The sequence below is a fragment of the Sander vitreus genome, unplaced genomic scaffold (genome assembly GCF_031162955.1).
Source record: "Sander vitreus isolate 19-12246 unplaced genomic scaffold, sanVit1 ctg357_0, whole genome shotgun sequence".
NCBI lineage: Eukaryota > Metazoa > Chordata > Actinopteri > Perciformes > Percidae > Sander > Sander vitreus.
Window position 1 is genome coordinate 40001 of NW_027595492.1, and position 10000 is coordinate 50000.

The window sequence follows — 10000 nt, forward strand, 5'->3', positions numbered from 1 at the left end:
AGAGAGAGAGAGAGAGAGAGACAGAAGGAGAGAGAGAGAGAGAGACAGAGAGAGAGACAGAAGGAGAGAGAGAGAGAGAGACAGAGAGAGAGAGACAGAAGGAAAGATAGAGAGAGAGAGACAGAAGGAGAGAGAGAGAGAGACAGAGAGAGAGTTAGGCATCACCCATATGATGGAAGCTGGAATATCTCCTGTTTCTGTAGTATTTATGGAGTAAACAATATGGTAAATAAAGATCGTCAGAAGACAATAGGGGTTCACAATAACTCCTCTCTTTATCGTCATGGCGATATCACCCAGCGCAGTAAACACACGGCGAGAGACACTCAAGAGATGTCAACATCAGCCGAAAACTGCTCTTTAAATATAACTGTCATTCTGTTTTTAGTGCTGCGTTTTTATGTTCAATCTTCAGCGTGTTCAGTAAAAGACAGTTGGACATGATTTCCTTCCATTAGTTTTAAACTCAACAAGCAGTTTGTTGTATTATCTGTTTATTTACCGCCATATTCAACAACGTTATCGCCAGGGGCGGAGCTAGACTCTCAGTACAGTGGGGGGCGGAGCTTCATCATGGGGGGCCCTCTGCTACCAAGTCATTTTAAAATTAAAACCGTTAAATACAAACGGTAAAATATCTGATGAATGCATATGTTATGCTGTGTCCAACACGTTCTCACACTCATCTCGTGAAATCTGGACGCTCGGTCAGCTGCCTTTGTCGTTCTTATTGACGCTAAAAGTCGCCTTTAGCGCTATAAGTAAACGTGCTCGGTCGGGACTATTGCCGTCCCTTTAGCGCTGTAAGTAAATGCGCTTGGTCGGGACTATTGACGTCCCTTTAGCGCTATAAGTAAACGCGCTTGGTCGGGACTATTGACGTCCCTTTTGACGCAGTTATGTTAAGGAAAGGGTCGTGGGTGGGCGTACGGTTAGCGACTACAGCAAGCGTGACAAGCAGGACGTGAACCCCGCTGTCCTGGGTGAAAGTCCTGTGTTTGACCCATCCACCCCCCCAACCAACCTCCTTACATACTCCTCTCTAAATCCTCTCTAACTGCTGCTCTCCCCGGTGCGTTACACAAACACGCTGAAAGACGCCTTTTTCGTCGCATCAGACGCTGACAGCCACTGTCCAAACGTCCTGATTTTACGAGTTCGGAATGAGAACGGCTTGGTGTGTCACCTGTTAAGCCAAGTAAGCCTGTATGTCAAATAAAACACAAAGAAAAGCCAAATGTTTTGACAAGTTTGTATTGACAAACAAACAGCAGTTTGCCAGTCAAGTATGTTTCAGCACCACGGACAGCGACAGCCGATGGACAGCGATGGTGCTGAACAGGCTACTATATATATAACTATATCATATATATATAACTATATCATTGACACGGCACTATTATATGTATTGAACACAGACTTTGTTTACAACTCCATAGGTAGGCTACATGTGCTACTGTAATGGAAACATTATATTTAAGCATGATTCTTCATATTTTTTGTCTTATTTCTGTTTTACTTTCTCTCACAATGCTGAAAGTGAGTTTTTCTAATCCTCACATGTTGAAAGTAGGTCTGCCACAAAGTCTGGGAACATAATGTGTACGCTGAACAATATGGTAAATAAAGATCGTCAGAAGACAATAGGGATTCACAATAACTCCTCTCTTTATCGTCATGGCGATATCACCCAGCGCAGTAAACACACGGCGAGAGACACTCAAGAGATGTCAACATCAGTTCAATCTTCAGCGTGTTCAGTAAAAGACAGTTGGACATGATTTCCTTCCATTAGTTTTAAACTCAACAAGCAGTTTGTTGTATTATCTGTTTATTTACCGCCATATTCAACAACGTTATCGCCAGGGGCGGAGCTAGACTCTCAGTACAGTGGGGGGGGCGGAGCTTCATCATGGGGGGGCCCTCTGCTACCAAGTCATTTTTAAAAATTAAAACCGTTAAATACAAACGGTAAAATATCTGATGAATGCATATGTTATGCTGTGTCCAACACGTTCTCACACTCATCTCGTGAAATCTGGACGCTCGGTCAGCTGCCTTTGTCGTTCTTATTGACGCTAAAAGTCGCCTTTAGCGCTATAAGTAAACGTGCTCGGTCGGGACTATTGGCGTCCCCTTTAGCGCTATAGGTAAACGCGCTTGGTCGGGACTATTGCGCCCCTTTAGCGCTATAAGTAACGCGCTTGGTCGGGACTATTGCCGTCCCCTTTAGCGCTATAAGTAAACGCGCTTGGTCGGGACTATTGACGTCCCCTTTTGACGCAGTTATGTTAAGGAAAGGGTCGTGGGTGGGCGTACGGTTAGCGACTACAGCAAGCGTGACAAGCAGGACGTGAACCCCGCTGTCCTGGGTGAAAGTCCTGTGTTTGACCCATCCACCCCCCCCAACCAACCTCCTTACATACTCCTCTCTAAATCCTCTCTAACTGCTGCTCTCCCCGGTGCGTTACACAAACACGCTGAAAGACGCCTTTTTTCGTCGCATCAGACGCTGACAGCCACTGTCCAAACGTCCTGATTTTACGAGTTCGAATGAGAACGGCTTGGTGTGTCACCTGTTAAGCCAAGTAAGCCTGTATGTCAAATAAAACACAAAGAAAAGCCAAATGTTTTGACAAGTTTGTATTGACAAACAAACAAACAAACAAAGAGCAGTTTGCCAGTCAAGTATGTTTCAGCACCACGGACAGCGACAGCCGATGGACAGCGATGGTGCTGAACAGGCTACTATATATATAACTATATCATATATATATAACTATATCATTGACACGGCACTATTATATGTATTGAACACAGACTTTGTTTACAACTCCATAGGTAGGCTACATGTGCTACTGTAATGGAAACATTATATTTAAGCATGATTCTTCATATTTTTTTGTCTTATTTCTGTTTTACTTTCTCTCACAATGCTGAAAGTGAGTTTTTCTAATCCTCACATGTTGAAAGTAGGTCTGCCACAAAGTCTGGGAACATAATGTGTACGCTGAACAATATGGTAAATAAAGATCGTCAGAAGACAATAGGGATTCACAATAACTCCTCTCTTTATCGTCATGGCGATATCACCCAGCGCAGTAAACACACGGCGAGAGACACTCAAGAGATGTCAACATCAGTTCAATCTTCAGCGTGTTCAGTAAAAGACAGTTGGACATGATTTCCTTCCATTAGTTTTAAACTCAACAAGCAGTTTGTTGTATTATCTGTTTATTTACCGCCATATTCAACAACGTTATCGCCAGGGGCGGAGCTAGACTCTCAGTACAGTGGGGGGCGGAGCTTCATCATGGTGGGCCCTCTGCTACCAAGTCATTTTAAAATTAAAACCGTTAAATACAAACGGTAAAATATCTGATGAATGCATATGTTATGCTGTGTCCAACACGTTCTCACACTCATCTCGTGAAATCTGGACGCTCGGTCAGCTGCCTTTGTCGTTCTTATTGACGCTAAAAGTCGCCTTTAGCGCTATAAGTAAACGCGCTTGGTGGGGACTATTGGCGTCCCTTTAGCGCTATAAGTAAACGTGCTTGGTCTGGACTATTGCCGTCCCTTTAGCGCTATAAGTAAACGTGCTTGGTCGGGACTATTGCCGTCCCTTTAGCGCTATAAGTAAACGTGCTTGGTCGGGACTATTGGCGTCCCTTTAGCGCTATAAGTAAACGTGCTTGGTCGGGACTATTGTCGTCCCTTTAGCGCTATAAGTAAACGTGCTTGGTCGGGACTATTGCCGTCCCTTTAGCGCTATGAGTAAACGCGCTTGGTCGGGACTATTGCCGTCCCTTTAGCGCTATAAGTAAACGCGCTTGGTCGGGACTATTGGCGTCCCTTTTGACGCAGTTATGTTAAGGAAAGGGTCGTGGGTGGGCGTACGGTTAGCGACTACAGCAAGCGTGACAAGCGGGACGTGAACCCCGCTGTCCTGGGTGAAAGTCCTGTGTTTGACCCATCCACCCCCCCAACCAACCTCCTTACATACTCCTCTCTAAATCCTCTCTAACTGCTGCTCTCCCCGGTGCGTTACACAGACACGCTGAAAGACGCCTTTTTCGTCGCATCAGACGCTGACAGCCACTGTCCAAACGTCCTGATTTTACGAGTTCGGAATGAGAACGGCTTGGTGTGTCACCTGTTAAGCCAAGTAAGCCTGTATGTCAAATAAAACACAAAGAAAAGCCAAATGTTTTGACAAGTTTGTATTGACAAACAAACAAACAAACAAAGAAAGCAGTTTGCCAGTCAAGTATGTTTCAGCACCACGGACAGCGACAGCCGATGGACAGCGATGGTGCTGAACAGGCTACTATATATATAACTATATCATATATATATAACTATATCATTGACACGGCACTATTATATGTATTGAACACAGACTTTGTTTACAACTCCATAGGTAGGCTACATGTGCTACTGTAATGGAAACATTATATTTAAGCATGATTCTTCATATTTTTTTGTCTTATTTCTGTTTTACTTTCTCTCACAATGCTGAAAGTGAGTTTTTCTAATCCTCACATGTTGAAAGTAGGTCTGCCACAAAGTCTGGGAACATAATGTGTACGCTGAACAATATGGTAAATAAAGATCGTCAGAAGACAATAGGGATTCACAATAACTCCTCTCTTTATCGTCATGGCGATATCACCCAGCGCAGTAAACACACGGCGAGAGACACTCAAGAGATGTCAACATCAGTTCAATCTTCAGCGTGTTCAGTAAAAGACAGTTGGACATGATTTCCTTCCATTAGTTTTAAACTCAACAAGCAGTTTGTTGTATTATCTGTTTATTTACCGCCATATTCAACAACGTTATCGCCAGGGGCGGAGCTAGACTCTCAGTACAGTGGGGGGGGCGGAGCTTCATCATGGGGGGCCCTCTGCTACCAAGTCATTTTAAAATTAAAACCGTTAAATACAAACGGTAAAATATCTGATGAATGCATATGTTATGCTGTGTCCAACACGTTCTCACACTCATCTCGTGAAATCTGGACGCTCGGTCAGCTGCCTTTGTCGTTCTTATTGACGCTAAAAGTCGCCTTTAGCGCTATAAGTAAACGTGCTCGGTCGGGACTATTGGCGTCCCTTTAGCGCTATAAGTAAACGCGCTTGGTCGGGACTATTGCCGTCCCCTTTAGCGCTATAAGTAAACGCGCTTGGTCGGGACTATTGGCGTCCCCTTTAGCGCTATAAGTAAACGCGCTTGGTCGGGACTATTGGCGTCCCTTTAGCGCTATAAGTAAACGCGCTTGGTCGGGACTATTGACGTCCCTTTTGACGCAGTTATGTTAAGGAAAGGGTCGTGGGTGGGCGTACGGTTAGCGACTACAGCAAGCGTGACAAGCAGGACGTGAACCCCGCTGTCCTGGGTGAAAGTCCTGTGTTTGACCCATCCACCCCCCCCCCAACCAACCTCCTTACATACTCCTCTCTAAATCCTCTCTAACTGCTGCTCTCCCCGGTGCGTTACACAGACACGCTGAAAGACGCCTTTTTCGTCGCATCAGACGCTGACAGCCACTGTCCAAACGTCCTGATTTTACGAGTTCGGAATGAGAACGGCTTGGTGTGTCACCTGTTAAGCCAAGTAAGCCTGTATGTCAAATAAAACACAAAGAAAAGCCAAATGTTTTGACAAGTTTGTATTGACAAACAAACAAACAAACAAAGAAAGCAGTTTGCCAGTCAAGTATGTTTCAGCACCACGGACAGCGACAGCCGATGGACAGCGATGGTGCTGAACAGGCTACTATATATATAACTATATCATATATATATAACTATATCATTGACACGGCACTATTATATGTATTGAACACAGACTTTGTTTACAACTCCATAGGTAGGCTACATGTGCTATTGTAATGGAAACATTATATTTAAGCATGATTCTTCATATTTTTTGTCTTATTTCTGTTTTACTTTCTCTCACAATGCTGAAAGTGAGTTTTTCTAATCCTCACATGTTGAAAGTAGGTCTGCCACAAAGTCTGGGAACATAATGTGTACGCTGAACAATATGGTAAATAAAGATCGTCAGAAGACAATAGGGATTCACAATAACTCCTCTCTTTATCGTCATGGCGATATCACCCAGCGCAGTAAACACACGGCGAGAGACACTCAAGAGATGTCAACATCAGTTCAATCTTCAGCGTGTTCAGTAAAAGACAGTTGGACATGATTTCCTTCCATTAGTTTTAAACTCAACAAGCAGTTTGTTGTATTATCTGTTTATTTACCGCCATATTCAACAACGTTATCGCCAGGGGCGGAGCTAGACTCTCAGTACAGTGGGGGGCGGAGCTTCATCATGGGGGGCCCTCTGCTACCAAGTCATTTTAAAATTAAAACCGTTAAATACAAACGGTAAAATATCTGATGAATGCATATGTTATGCTGTGTCCAACACGTTCTCACACTCATCTCGTGAAATCTGGACGCTCGGTCAGCTGCCTTTGTCGTTCTTATTGACGCTAAAAGTCGCCTTTAGCGCTATAAGTAAACGTGCTCGGTCGGGACTATTGGCGTCCCTTTAGCGCTGTAAGTAAACGCGCTTGGTCGGGACTATTGCCGTCCCTTTAGCGCTATAAGTAAACGCGCTTGGTCGGGACTATTGGCGTCCCTTTAGAGCTATAAGTAAACGCGCTCGGTCGGGACTATTGCCGTCCCTTTAGCGCTATAAGTAAACGCGCTTGGTCGGGACTATTGGCGTCCCTTTAGCGCTATAAGTAAACGCGCTTGGTCGGGACTATTGGCGTCCCTTTAGAGCTATAAGTAAACGCGCTTGGTCGGGACTATTGACGTCCCTTTTGACGCAGTTATGTTAAGGAAAGGGTCGTGGGTGGGCGTACGGTTAGCGACTACAGCAAGCGTGACAAGCAGGACGTGAACCCCGCTGTCCTGGGTGAAAGTCCTGTGTTTGACCCATCCACCCCCCCAACCAACCTCCTTACATACTCCTCTCTAAATCCTCTCTAACTGCTGCTCTCCCCGGTGCGTTACACAAACACGCTGAAAGACGCCTTTTTCGTCGCATCAGACGCTGACAGCCACTGTCCAAACGTCCTGATTTTACGAGTTCGGAATGAGAACGGCTTGGTGTGTCACCTGTTAAGCCAAGTAAGCCTGTAAGTCAAATAAAACACAAAGAAAAGCCAAATGTTTTGACAAGTTTGTATTGACAAACAAACAAACAAACAAACAGTAGTTTGCCAGTCAAGTATGTTTCAGCACCACGGACAGCGACAGCCGATGGACAGCGATGGTGCTGAACAGGCTACTATATATATAACTATATCATATATATATAACTATATCATTGACACGGCACTATTATATGTATTGAACACAGACTTTGTTTACAACTCCATAGGTAGGCTACATGTGCTACTGTAATGGAAACATTATATTTAAGCATGATTCTTCATATTTTTTGTCTTATTTCTGTTTTACTTTCTCTCACAATGCTGAAAGTGAGTTTTTCTAATCCTCACATGTTGAAAGTAGGTCTGCCACAAAGTCTGGGAACGTAATGTGTACGCTGAACAATATGGTAAATAAAGATCGTCAGAAGACAATAGGGATTCACAATAACTCCTCTCTTTATCGTCATGGCGATATCACCCAGCGCAGTAAACACACGGCGAGAGATACTCAAGAGATGTCAACATCAGTTCAATCTTCAGCGTGTTCAGTAAAAGACAGTTGGACATGATTTCCTTCCATTAGTTTTAAACTCAACAAGCAGTTTGTTGTATTATCTGTTTATTTACCGCCATATTCAACAACGTTATCGCCAGGGGCGGAGCTAGACTCTCAGTACAGTGGGGGGCGGAGCTTCATCATGGGGGGCCCTCTGCTACCAAGTCATTTTAAAATTAAAACCGTTAAATACAAACGGTAAAATATCTGATGAATGCATATGTTATGCTGTGTCCAACACGTTCTCACACTCATCTCGTGAAATCTGGACGCTCGGTCAGCTGCCTTTGTCGTTCTTATTGACGCTAAAAGTCTCCTTTAGCGCTATAAGTAAACGTGCTCGGTCGGGACTATTGGCGTCCCTTTAGCGCTATAAGTAAACGCGCTTGGTCGGGACTATTGGCGTCCCTTTAGCGCTATAAGTAAACGCGCTTGGTCGGGACTATTGCCGTCCCTTTAGCGCTATAAGTAAACGCGCTTGGTCGGGACTATTGGCGTCCCCTTTAGCGCTATAAGTAACGCGCTTGGTCGGGACTATTGGCGTCCCTTTAGAGCTATAAGTAAACGCGCTTGGTCGGGACTATTGACGTCCCTTTTGACGCAGTTATGTTAAGGAAAGGGTCGTGGGTGGGCGTACGGTTAGCGACTACAGCAAGCGTGACAAGCAGGACGTGAACCCCGCTGTCCTGGGTGAAAGTCCTGTGTTTGACCCATCCACCCCCCCAACCAACCTCCTTACATACTCCTCTCTAAATCCTCTCTAACTGCTGCTCTCCCCCGGTGCGTTACACAAACACGCTGAAAGACGCCTTTTTCGTCGCATCAGACGCTGACAGCCACTGTCCAAACGTCCTGATTTTACGAGTTCGAATGAGAACGGCTTGGTGTGTCACCTGTTAAGCCAAGTAAGCCTGTATGTCAAATAAAACACAAAGAAAAGCCAAATGTTTTGACAAGTTTGTATTGACAAACAAACAAACAAACAAAGAAAGCAGTTTGCCAGTCAAGTATGTTTCAGCACCACGGACAGCGACAGCCGATGGACAGCGATGGTGCTGAACAGGCTACTATATATATAACTATATCATATATATATAACTATATCATTGACACGGCACTATTATATGTATTGAACACAGACTTTGTTTACAACTCCATAGGTAGGCTACATGTGCTACTGTAATGGAAACATTATATTTAAGCATGATTCTTCATATTTTTTTGTCTTATTTCTGTTTTACTTTCTCTCACAATGCTGAAAGTGAGTTTTTCTAATCCTCACATGTTGAAAGTAGGTCTGCCACAAAGTCTGGGAACATAATGTGTACGCTGAACAATATGGTAAATAAAGATCGTCAGAAGACAATAGGGATTCACAATAACTCCTCTCTTTATCGTCATGGCGATATCACCCAGCGCAGTAAACACACGGCGAGAGACACTCAAGAGATGTCAACATCAGTTCAATCTTCAGCGTGTTCAGTAAAAGACAGTTGGACATGATTTCCTTCCATTAGTTTTAAACTCAACAAGCAGTTTGTTGTATTATCTGTTTATTTACCGCCATATTCAACAACGTTATCGCCAGGGGCGGAGCTAGACTCTCAGTACAGTGGGGGGGGCGGAGCTTCATCATGGGGGGCCCTCTGCTACCAAGTCATTTTAAAATTAAAACCGTTAAATACAAACGGTAAAATATCTGATGAATGCATATGTTATGCTGTGTCCAACACGTTCTCACACTCATCTCGTGAAATCTGGACGCTCGGTCAGCTGCCTTTGTCGTTCTTATTGACGCTAAAAGTCGCCTTTAGCGCTATAAGTAAACGTGCTCGGTCGGGACTATTGCCGTCCCCTTTAGCGCTATAAGTAAACGCGCTTGGTCGGGACTATTGCCGTCCCTTTAGCGCTATAAGTAAACGCGCTTGGTCGGGACTATTGGCGTCCCCTTTAGCGCTATAAGTAAACGCGCTTGGTCGGGACTATTGACGTCCCTTGTGACGCAGTTATGTTAAGGAAAGGGTCGTGGGTGGGCGTACGGTTAGCGACTACAGCAAGCGTGACAAGCGGGACGTGAACCCCGCTGTCCTGGGTGAAAGTCCTGTGTTTGACCCATCCACCCCCCCAACCAACCTCCTTACATACTCCTCTCTAAATCCTCTCTAACTGCTGCTCTCCCCGGTGCGTTACACAAACACGCTGAAAGACGCCTTTTTCGTCGCATCAGACGCTGACAGCCACTGTCCAAACGTCCTGATTTTACG

The 10000-nt window shown here is 44.6% G+C and overlaps 1 protein-coding gene across 1 annotated transcript in view; it reads right to left on the reverse strand.

Annotated features, from left to right (window-relative positions):
• Positions 1-10000, reverse strand: part of LOC144513855 (atrial natriuretic peptide receptor 1) — a 27545-nt gene that overhangs the window by 14328 nt on the left and 3217 nt on the right. The window lies entirely within an intron of this gene.